At 35.8% G+C, this 12791-nt stretch overlaps 1 protein-coding gene across 6 annotated transcripts in view; it reads left to right on the forward strand.

Moving 5' to 3' along the window:
• The window catches only part of brsk2b (BR serine/threonine kinase 2b), a 167414-nt gene that overhangs the window by 51887 nt on the left and 102736 nt on the right, over positions 1 to 12791 (forward strand). The window lies entirely within an intron of this gene.

The raw sequence follows: 12791 nt of genomic DNA on the forward strand, positions 1-12791 counted from the left end.
GGAGAATTAGTCCTGTGACAGTGTTGCTAGAGCTGGTGGGAGCTGCTGTGGGTTTGTCTATGTGTTTTGAATGAGAGAGAAAGAGAGAGAAACGGCCATCTATAAATAGCACCTGCTTTCTTTGCGTGTGTGCTGTGCTCTCTGCAGATGAGAGGAGGAAACTCCTGCATAATACCAGATAAAGAACAGACGATTACTTACAGTCTGGTCTACACAGAATTAGCTCACAAAAGCTTTGCGGATTTCGCAGAATTTAAACTCTCGTCCTTTTTGAGTCTGCAGTTGCGTGTCCATGTTGTGCTGTGTAATTTTTTTCCCTTTGTTCAAAAACCAGAAACAATTTAAGCAATTCATAGACTGGTATTCCTAAAGAGTGTAAACATTGTGACACTGTGGTGCATTTCTGTTGCATTAGCTTAGCTTAGCTTTCTTTGACTGAACTGTGGCAGGTGGAGGATGGGTTGGTAGGTGTGTTCGGGATACTGGTTAAGAAAATATTTAAGCAGATCCATTTGGTGCACCAAAATCACACACTTTATCAGATTAGCCAAACAGCTGAAGCTAACGTGTTCAGATGCCAGAACTCTCAGCTATGTTTTACAACATTAAAGTCAAAGTGTGTAATTTCAAATTATGAAAATTATGATTGTTTCAAACAGGTCTGCTGTTTGCTATTGGTTGAACAAACAAACTCACAGGATTGGTTGAGCTAATGCTACTGTTGCTGGGCTGGTCAGGATGCTTAAACTAAGTGTTTTAAAGGCACAATATGTAGGGCTTTTTATTAAAATGTCCAAAAAACCACTAGAACAGTTTATATATTTTGTTGACTTGTGTACTTAGATTATCCAAAATTTTAACTAGTGTCCCGTTACTTGTCATTGTGTCGCATGCCAGTGATGCCATACACCCTTGATTTCTGGTTTTATTTTGTTGAAAACCAAAACACCAAGATGCCTTAATATGTTATGCATTTATTAAATAGGTGACAAATGCACATAGTAGCAATACAACAGAACTTACAACACACTCAAATGTATCCAGTATGATAAAACAGCACTGTTTTACCTCACATACGCATGAATGGAAAGAGCAGTAGCGTTTGACTGTGGCATAATAAAAGCTCTGCTGTTTTCGAACCGTGTGTTGCACTCGTCTCTCACTAGCAATCGCTCCAGTGTCCTCGTTTCGCTTCCACGGCTTTCAGGCCTACCCTGCTTTATAATGAACATGATTTCTGTCCGAGTCCAGTCAAATTGCGTCATCTGTTGGGATGAAGACAACAACTCCCATGATTCCACACTCAATCATGGGGTCATCAAACTACACTTTTGTTTCTATATTTGTTTGGAATATATGCCCTCTAGTACTATGTATTTACGTGTACAGTTGAAGTCAAAAGTTTACATACACCTTGCAGAATCCCTCAGGTCCCACAAATTCTTTGGTTTTTCAGCATGTTTGTGAACTGTATGATTTTGAAATCCATATTTTCACATTGATGACAACATATGCAACTATTACTGAAGGTTCATATGCTCACTGATGCTCCAGAATGAAATGCATTAAGAGCTGGGGGGTGAAAACTTTTGGAATCTGAAGATCAGGGTGAATTTAACTTATTTTGTCTTCTGGGAAACATGTAAGTATCTTCTGTAACTTCTGAAGGGCAGTACTAAATAAAAAAAAAAAAGATTTTTAGGCAAAATTAGAAAAATGTACAAATCTTTATTCTATTCAAAAGTTTACACCCCTGGCTCTTAATGCGTCATGTTTCCTTCTGGAGCATCAGAGAGTGTTTGAACCTGTGTAATAGTTGCATATGAGTCCCTCAGTTGTCCTCAGTGTGAAAAGATGGATCTCAAAGTCATACAGTCATTGTTGGAAAGGGTTCATATACATGAAAAGGCTGAAAAACCGAAGAATTTGTGGGACCTGAAGAACAGCAGACAGTTTAACTATTTAGGACAAACAAGGGACTCATAAACAGCTCCCACTAAACAACAACAACAAAAAAAAACCCCAGCTGTGGATCATTCACGTAATAGCACAGTATTAAGAATCAAGTGTATGTAAACTTTTGAATGAGGTCATTTTTATAAATTGAACTATTATTTTCTCTTGTGGACTATATGTAAACATATTTTATGTGAAATATCTTATTCAGGTCAGTACTACATAAAAAAATAACATGCATCTTGTATGATCCCTCTTGTTTTGGTAAAATAATTAACATTTTGCAGATTTTGCAAGTTGTATGTAAACTTTTCACTTCAACTGTATAATGCATGTCTGCATTTCAGTTTGACATTTCTCCTCTTTGAGTGGGTGCAAATATGTGAGGATGAAGGGGAAAATTCCTTTTAAATTTCAGTTTCTTTAGATGCTTTTTCGTCTTTCTCTGTCTCTCATTTTTCATTCTAATAGAGGGAAGATAATCAGGAGCAGAGAGGTTCATGGGAGCAAAGGGCATTTAGGTCATGTGGCTGTCTGTATGTATTTCTGTGTATTAGAAATGAGAAAGAGTAAGAGAGGGAGAAGAGCGGAGGCATTTAGAGATGCTGCATTCATAATACATGACACACTGCCGTGGGCTAGTGGTACCTTGACCCTACATAGTGTGTGTGTGTGTGTGTGTGTCTCAGAAGTGGGGGTATGTCTAGTGGTTCAAAGCCATAGTCTAGACTGGTAATAAGGATACTATGTGCACCATAAATGTTTGTTACTGCAGCATGTAAAATTGGACAGATCATTTGCGGTAATATGAGATCATGATTACCTGCCCACCGCGTGTGTTAGAGACGATCCGTGTAACTCACAGTTGCATGTGTCCTGTTAAATTGCTGTAGTCATTTTCTGTGTGTGTGAAGTGTGGAGTGAATCAGGGTTGTAAGTGAATCCTCCTAATCAAAGCTCTTCTCTTCGGTCTGTCTGTGTTGTATTGATCTCTGAGCTCTTGTATACGCCTCATACTCAGGGTGGTTAAGCTCAGTCGACATGCGGCGCTCCATGTTATATCAATGAAATCCACACTGCTACACACACGCACACACACTGTTGTCATCTGTATCACTCTGTGTCACCACAGCTGCGTTGTAAAGCATGCCCTTGGGGTCCATGGGGCTGCTTCTGCATTACACATGCCATCTGTGTGTGTGTGATTGTTGTGAGGGTATTACCTAGGAAAGGAAGGAATAAAATAAATCACTGTTTCCTACTGAATTTTGTTTTTATGACAATTTCTTTCCTCGAAATTGGGCCTAATAACACGTTAAACAATGTATTACAATTTGTAACATATTGTAACATATTGTGTTCGTTTTAGATAGTTTTTGCATTTAGACTGATTAACATTTTCATTAAACCCACACATTTCCTTTTTTTTTTTTTTTTAACATTTCAAATACTAAATAGACAACACAGTAACAGTTCATACAACTCGAAAAGTCATTTAAGTGAGTTGAACAATTCAGTCCACAAATCAGACATTATTAGGTCTGATTAGCCAATCAGTTAAACTATTTTTTTAAAAAGTCTTCCATTTGCATTACATTTAATCATTTAGCAGACGCTTTTATACAAAGTGACTTACAAATGGGGAGAACAATAGAAGCAATCAGATGAGCAAGAGTAAGAGTATGTACCTTTTATTAAACAAATTAGAAAAACGAAACAAAACGAATAGAATAAAATAGAAAACAACCCAGTCTCATGAAAATATGTGCCTCTGTATTAATTTTTGACACACCGTAATCATACTGCACATTTTGCTGCAGTTTCAAAGTAAAATGTCTAGACAGTGGGGCAAAAAGACGTTTAATATGTGACAGTGGCACGTTTTTGTTACGTTTCTACAGGCACATATTGCTTTGTTTTTATTACGCTGCTTGAGGTACATATTGCGGCTGCTCAGAAGTCAAATATCTGGGTAGTGTTGCTAAAGTTTAATACTTTATCGTGTTGGAAATATCCCCTACATTAAACCCAACCCTAAACCTAGCCGATAGTGTTAACAAATAAAAAAGTGATATTAAAAACGCATTTTTTGATGCAGCCGTGCATCGACTGTAGTTTCACGGGGTTCGCACCAGAGCTCTTCATCTTTCAAGTGCAATGCTGTATCGTGAGCTACCAAGCAAATCTACTGAATTAGAAAACTCATACATATGAAGCTGTATATGTGATAAAAATGTTCAGAAGTGTCAGTTTTTAAATCGCCTCTAGTGTTCATTCAACTGGAAACTGCAGTGATTTGTACATATAGGTATATATGTATATAGAGGTGTTGACAAAAAAAGACACTTGTCTTCTTTAGATATTTTTTTTAAATAGCTGCTTGAAATGAGGTAGGTCATTCCACCAGCTGGGAACAGTCCAGGAAACAGTCAGTGAGAGTGGTTTGTGCCTCTTTGGGACCACGCCATGAGGCGTCGTTCACTTGCAGAACACAGTGTTTCTGAATTACAGACCTTAATATGGTCTTAATAAAATGACGTATATGGAGAAGACAAGTGGTCCAAGCACCGAGCCATGAGGAACACCAGTAGCAAGAAGTGTTTTATTGCATTTAATTTTATTCAGCAGAGATGCATTAAATTTATCAGACATTTACAACGCCACTAAATATTTGTTTTAAATAAATGCTGTTATTTTGAATTTTGTATTCATTCAAAAATATTGAGCAGCACAACTGTTTCTAATATTGATAAAAATGTTTCTTGAGCAGCAAATCAGCATATTAGAATGATTTCTGAAGGATCATGTAATGCTGAAGACTGGAGTAATGGCTGCTAAAAATTCAGATTTTCCATCACAGGAATAAATGGCATTTTAAAATAAATTCATTTTATAGTATTATGTACATAAAAAATAAAATAAAGCTAAATAAAAAAACTGCTAGATTTTCGACATTAATAACTGTGGAACCCTGACATCACAGTCTGTGAAAAGGGCCCATTCCATTTTCCTCTTTCCTATTTTTTCCCTCAAGTCTCTTCCTTCAAGTTCACTCTTCAGACTGACCATGATGTCTAATTGAACGGATAAAGGCATCGCTGTTGGAGGGAAATGAGGTGACTGCTTCCTACATTCATTCACAGATCTGTCAGTCACGTACCCCCTCACAGCTTCTCCCTCGCTCCATCTCTCCCTCCTCCTGCCCCAGCGTGAGGGTCTGTCAGGGTGAGGGTTTAAGGTGGGTTTCTTACCCTGTACCCTGCTGGAAGGGAACTGATAGCTGATAGAATCACTGCTAGCCTGTGGGAAAGAGCTGTAACTGCTGTGTGATACTTACACACACAAGGATATAAAGATTCATTTATTCTGCCTGGAGGTGTATATGTAAGAATAGAGAAAGTATCAGAAAATAAAATAACCTAACAGCTTTAATAATGCACTTCCAAATCATTTTTGCATGTATTTGGTCAAAAATACAGTAAAACAGTAATGTTGTAAAATATTATTACAATTTAAATATATTTTAAAATACAATTTATTTCTGTGATGCAAAGCTGAATTTTCAGTATCATTACACCAGTCACATGATCCTTCAGAAATCATTCTAATATACAAATTTGTTGCTCAAGAAACATTTCTGATTATGAATGTTGAGGACAGTTGTGCTGCTTATTCTGCTTATTACAGCATTTATTTGAAATTAGAAACATTATAAATGCCTTTACTGTCACTTTTGATTAATTTAATACATCCTTGCGGAATAGAAGTATTAATTGTTGAATGGTAGATACTCAATATTATAAATATAGTACATTAATACATAGAATATTAATTAAAATTTGTATTTCTCTGTGTACATGTGTTAAAGGTGTAATAGTTTAATAGCTGTATATTTCAGTGTTTCCCCTTGGATTCCATGTTTAAAATAAGTCGAAAAATCTCACTTTCTACATTTTTAACAGCAGGGCCCTACAATCTTTTTGTTTTTCTTTTTTTCCCCAGAAATTCTTGTGTGTTTTAATTTTTCTGATAATCAAATACAGCCATTAAATATTTATTTATTTTTAATGAAATTAAAATTAAACCTTTTTATTTGTTGCCTAAAAGTTTTTTGTTATTTTGTTATTTGCCTAAAAGTTGTCTGTTATTTCTGTTATTATTATGATTTCTGCATTTAATTGTTTAATTAAATTAGCCAGAAATAGGAATATTCAAACACCTACATTATACTGTACAAAAGTAATACAAGACTAATACATTTCTGTTACATGTTAAACCGTACTTTTATTTTGACAGGTTGCCGGTTAGTTTTTGTGTGTATATACACAACGGTATGATGCTAATTTTCTCAAATGAAACGGTAAAATTTACATGAAGTGACTCTCACGGCAGTTCTGGAGATAAAGTTCATGCGTTTATGTCGTCATATAATGAGACGCAGAGGCCGAAAAGAAATTGTAGTAGCGTGACAACGTAACGTCAGAGACATAAATTACATGCCGTTGTTTAAATAACTTAAATAACATAAGGCTATTTTGTTTTTTTAATAAAAGAACAAGATATAGAGCTGTTCTATAGGAAAGGTAACCTTAAATGACGTCTATAGTTTACATGACATTAAATGGGGTCCCCTATAATGGTAGGGGAAACACTGTATTTGATTAATTGTATGTTTCAGCGTCTAAACATAATGAAGTGTTTGGCAGCTAGATTGTATTTCATTGAAAAATAAGTGAGAGATCACATTCAGCAATATATAATGTATGTTTATGCATTGCATTCTGCATGTATTTACTCTGGCAGATATCTCTAAGATTTTTGTGAGAAGTGGAAGTTAGTTTTTGACTTTCATCAGGCAGGACTTGGTAATGGGGAGTCTGTGCGTAAATGAATGAATTATTAAAGCTGATGATGTGAGGGAGCTTCTTTGAGTAATCTCAGCCAATCGGAGGAGAGCTGCCGTCTATTTGGGTCATGGCATTGTGCTATCAGCTGAAAGAGAAGAAGACAGAGAGAGGGAGAGAGAGTAAAGAAAGTAAAAGACGTGCAGAGTCGCATGTTTTAGTCAGCTCTGTATTTAAGGGATTCTCTTTACTGCTTTGAATCCATCCTGTGCGTGGAGCTCATTCACATGCACCAGCTAAATATTTAGTGTTCAAACACATGAAAACTTTGAAATCTTGAGTCACATCCAAAACCCCGTCTTTCATCACCAAGCCAACAGTCATCAATTAATCATCAATAGCTTAAATCAATCCACATTTCTCCGTATTACTTAATCTCTTCCATTCCCAGGTCAGTCAGTTATCCTGACAGTAAGTGTTGCTGTAGGAGTTTGAATCTTAGATAAGACTCGCTGACTACTAATTAGCAGCTCTGTGAATCATATAGAAATCTCTCATGACAGTCTGAGTGCTAGGAAGGTGTATGGATTTGAAATTAGAAGTTGACTTTCAAAAAAGATTATTATCTGTGAGTTCTTGAATGATTGTTAATTGTAATTCTCATTGATGTGGTGAACATCTGGGCTGCTGTCCAAGGGCTGAAGGCATGTCAGTCGCTTGAGTTCAAGCTGTCTCCCTCCATTTATCGCCAAACCCCAATCAATGATTAAGTGTTGAAGTCAGATCTATTCTCTTTTTACAGTTAAGGATATGAGATCGCTGAGAAGTGGCTATGAATAGCTGACCTATGGCTTTTTTGGCTTCTGTATGTTTACGAGGTCACAGATGGTCACACTTTAGGTAATGACAACATGCCAGTGATTTAGTCCTAATGGTTCTATAACCCGTTGTGAATTGGTTCACTCATACTGTGAAATCTGTGACTGTATGTATAACTGGTTGAAAATGTGGATGTATTCAGCAGTGCCTGAGGTTTCATGCTGACTTTGAGCACATTAGCGTATGTTTTGTTTAAATTTGATAACTCTAAAAATGTCATACGGTGTAACCAAGGAAAAAGTAATAACATATTTTCTTTACACCTTCAGTGAGTGTACATCACCCACCGAATAAATGAACGAATTAATTAATGGTAACACAAGGTGTCATTTGGTAACATTAGCTATTGTATTAACTAACATGAACGAACAATGAACAATACATTTATTACACTATTTATTCATTTTTGTTAACGTTAGGTAATAAACATACAGTTGTTCAATGTTTATTAATATTAGTTCACAGTGAATTAACTAATGTTAACAAACACAACTTGTGATTTTAATAATGCATTAGTAAATGCTAAAATTAACGTGAACTAAGATTTAAAAATGCTGTAGCAGCATTGTTCATTATTAGTTCATGTTAACTATTAAACCTTATTTTAAAGTGTTACCAAATGAATAAATAAATCTATTTTCAAATGTATTTTTTAATATAAAAGATTTGAGTAGAAATGATTAAATCACAGCTGTCATTGCATTTCATTTTTTGAGGAGTCAAAATGTTATTTTACAACCTGAACTAACATTTTCTTGTTACAATAAGGTAAAATCTATTTTACCTAATATTTTAAGAGACATGTTGATGTGTTTTTCTTACTAAGGTTTTATTTTCAAGAACTAATTGAGGCATTAATAAAAATAAATAAATAAAAAATAAAACAAATTTACTTACAATTAAAAAAAAAGAATAAAAAATGAATTCTTTTATGCTCATCAAAGTTCCATTTATTTGATCAAAAATACGGTTATATTATGACATATTATTGCAATTTGAAATAACATTTTTCTATTTGAATATACTTTAAAATATAATTAATTTCTGTGAAACAAAGCTGAATTTCAGAAATCAGAAATTCAGAAATCATTGTAATATGCTAATTTTTTGTCATTGTTGGAAACTTGCTGTTTATTATATAATTTTGGAACCTGTGATACTTTTTTCAGGATTCTTTAATGAATTAAAAGAACAGCATTTATTCAAAATATAAATGTTTTCTAACAATATAAGTCTTTACGATATACAGGGGTTGGACAGTGAAACTGAAACACCTGGGTTTAGACCACAATTAGTATGCCGTTTGGCCTCCTTTTGCAGCCAATACAGCATTATTTCATCTTGGGAATGACAAATACAAGTCCTGCACAGTAGCCAGAAGGATTTTGAGCCATTCCTTTTGCAGAACAGTGGCCAGGTCACTATGTGATGTTGGTGTATGAAAACATTTCCTGACTCGCTCCTCCAAAACACCCCAAAGTGGCTCAATAATATTCAGATCTGGTGACTGTGCAGGCCATGGGAGATGTTTAACTTTACTTTCATGTTCATCAAATCACTCTTGTCACCAGTCTTGCTGTGTGTATTGGTGCATTATCATCCTAATACACGGCACCACCTTCAGGGTACAATGTTTGAGCTATTGGGTGCACATAGTCAACCTTCACACTCTGCTCTTATTGGTGGAATGTGCGATCAGTAAAGACTGGCCACCAGGCTGCATAAATATAGCCATGAAACCTCCAACACTATATTGGCCAGTGTTTCAGTTTCATTGTCCAACCCCTGTATATATATATATATATATATATATATATTTTTTTTTTTTAATCAGTACATCCTTACTGAATAAAATCATTAATTTCTTTCAAAGAAAGAAAGAAAAAGAAAAAAAAAATCTACCAACCCCAAACTTTGAAAAGCAAGTGTATATTATTACAAAAGATTTGCTGTTCTTTTTAATGTATTATTATTTAAAAAACCTTAAAAAAAAGAAAAAAAAAAATTCTGAAGGATCATGCGACACTGAAGACTGGAGTAATGATGCTAAAAATTCAGCTTTGCATCACAGGAATAAATTCTATTTTAAAGTATATTAAAATAAAATAAAACCTCTTGTAAATTGCAATAATATTTCACAATATTACAGTTTTTTCTGTATTTTTTATCAAATAAATGCAGCCTTGATGAGCAGAAGTTACTTTAAAAAACATTAAAAATCTTACTTTTAAATTTATATATAGTATAACTAATAGATCAACCCGAATATGAGCATCATGACTTTACAATACGACTATACAAGTGCAGTACTAATCTGATCACAATTAAATGATCTGAACTGCTCTGAGTAAATTGCGCTGTGTATTTTTGCACAGAGCACTTTTAAATCATATGGATCAGGAGCTGTAAAAATAGCAGAAATGGCTGCATACATACAGAACTGAGCTGAAAAGAAGAATCATCTGGAAACTTTACCATCCTGATCCCACTTGCATAGTTTTATTTTGCATATCTGTGAACAGACAGCACTCTACCCCTTCATTTATTCTCTCCGTCTTTAGAGTGCTCCCGCACAGAAAGTGCCCATGCCGGCGGCCAGCGGGGAATAAAACCTCTCAGTCAGTTTTCGTTTTTTCGAGTGCTCTCACATATCACTTCTGTAGCCTGCCAGTACAGCAGCACAGAGAGACACCCAGAAAACAGGGAGGAGAGAAAAGAGACTATTTATTTTCTGATGCCTCATGTACGGATTTCTGTGCTGTTCCCAGTTGTGCAGCACTGGAGGAGAGATATGAAGGTGGGAATCACCAGGGATCCTGTGAAAGATGCATTACATTGGGATTCTTTACTAAGTATTGCAATATATTGTAATGCAGTAAGACTTTTACGTGACATCGCTTGTAAATCGCACAATCCTTATCCAGCTTGCTCTTCCCGTTAATGCCGTAAAACTAAAGTGAATTGATTTGAATGCAGACGGGGCATTTTTTTATTCTGTGCAATTGGGATATATTAAATGCTGTATTTTGCAGCCGATGCTTTCAAATAAACAAAAGATTCATTATGCAATGTAAAAGACTTTATAACCAGTGTGTTTTGTTCTGAAGGCCAAAAAGAAATCTGTAGGTTCTCGGCTTTAGTATATATTGATTTGATATAGTTACGAAATTACACAATATAATATAGTATTGATTTTGTCCTCATTCTTACTGAGTTATATGCATGATTTAATCTAGTGACCAATTGTAGATATTGCGTTTTGGAGAAACGTTATATGCACACTTCATGTATGATAAACATAATGTAAGACTGCTTTTAAATGTGATGTTTTTTTTCCCTGGCACCCTATTATTTGAAGCTGACAGTCATTTTCTGTAGACTCTGTACTTGAGTGATTGAACATATATTGATGCAATTTGGTTGGAGTGCTTTGCTCAAGGGCACCAAGGCAGCTTGGGCCTATCGGCGGTCCATTTCCCAAACCACTTAGCCTCACAGTTACTCTCTGACTTTACATGCCTTTGCTGCAGGGGATGTAGTATTTGCAACCGTTCCAGTGTCATCCCAAGATGAAAGAACAGGAAATTCATGCATATGTGATCACAGTTGAGAAAGATTGCGTTCAGTTTGTGCCTGCTTTTTTAGACGGTTTATTAATATGAAAAGGGAATGCAATTATTGTGCCATTAAACTATGATCAGTTGTACTGGGACAGTTTTGTTTCATTTAATTTACTTGTTTAAAAGGCATTTAGTAGCACCATGTGTAACACTGTAGAAAAACCGCAGAAAATAATAAATCCAAAGGTAAAATGAATGCACTTCGTACTACTATCCAGGCAAAAAAAAGCCGGCATCATCTTCCATGCTGGGTTTTGGATCTCCCCGCGAGCCCCTAGGGAATGATGCCCGGTCTCCTGAGACGGCCCCTGTGAGCCTCTGAGCTTGTCTCAGTTCTGGGCCTCCATGATGGATGCTTTGGCCCACTTCGAGGATCCTCGAGGAGGGGTCCTTGCTCGGAGCATAGAGAGTAATGAGGTGTTCCAGACTTTGACCGCTTACGTAAGAACAGAAGCTCAGAATTCCCCTCACAGCAGGAGTACAGTAGGAACGTCCTTTACTGTACATGGGAAATTCTCATAACTAATATACCAGTGCTGTAAGGCCTCGGGCAGCTCTGCTGCTCTTTTTATACAGGGGAGGTTGACTCTAGTTGTTTTAAAAACAATTGGCATACAAGTGGACAACCTTTGGAGGAGATTTAAACAGCCTTCAGGGATAACGTGTCATGGTGGTGTTTAATTCATGCTGCTGTATAAAAAAAATACATCTTGAGTTTCTTTTTATAGGTTCTACGCTCTTCAAAATAAAAATCCGTAATGCGTTTCTCACAGTGATTCTTTAAAGGGTTAGTTTACACAAAAATGAAAATTCTGTCATTAATTACTCACTGTCGATGTACTGCACTTTGTTTACAAGCAGAGGAAGACGCACGCTGTACATTAAACAGTCTTCGTAAACATGTCAGAAGAGGATGACTTGTAATTTTTTGCACAACCTTTGCTGTTTAAACCTGAATATACAGACGATCAACTAAGAGAGATGGATGTCTATGTTAGAATGTGGCTCCTGCGTCAGCAGCATCACATGCATGCGTCAAAGTCATTATTTTTGTTTTCTTTGTGCACAAAAAGTATTCTTGTAGCTTCTAGAGTTGTCAAAAGGTCCCAGGTTCGGTACTTTCTGTACTGATGAATGTGAGCGGGAAATGGACGTTTTTAAAATTTCAGTACCGAACCCGGCACCTTTTGATAACCCTAGTAGCTTCATAAAATTAAGGTTGAACCACTGATGTCACATGGACTATTTTAATGATATTCATACTACCTTTCTTGGCCTTGAATATGGTTGCGTTGCGGTTTAGAGTCAGAAAGCTCCCGGATTACATTAAAAATATCTTAATTTGTGTTTCGAAGATGTCTTACAGGTTTAGTACGATATGAGGGTGAATATTTATTTGTATGATTTATTTATTTTGGGTGAAGTATCCCTTTAAAACAACCATTTTGAGTTCTCCCAAAGTACCTTTCAATAATTTTTTTTTTTAAATAAC

Source organism: Labeo rohita, chromosome 7, assembly GCF_022985175.1.
Source record: "Labeo rohita strain BAU-BD-2019 chromosome 7, IGBB_LRoh.1.0, whole genome shotgun sequence".
Taxonomy (NCBI): Eukaryota; Metazoa; Chordata; class Actinopteri; order Cypriniformes; family Cyprinidae; genus Labeo; species Labeo rohita.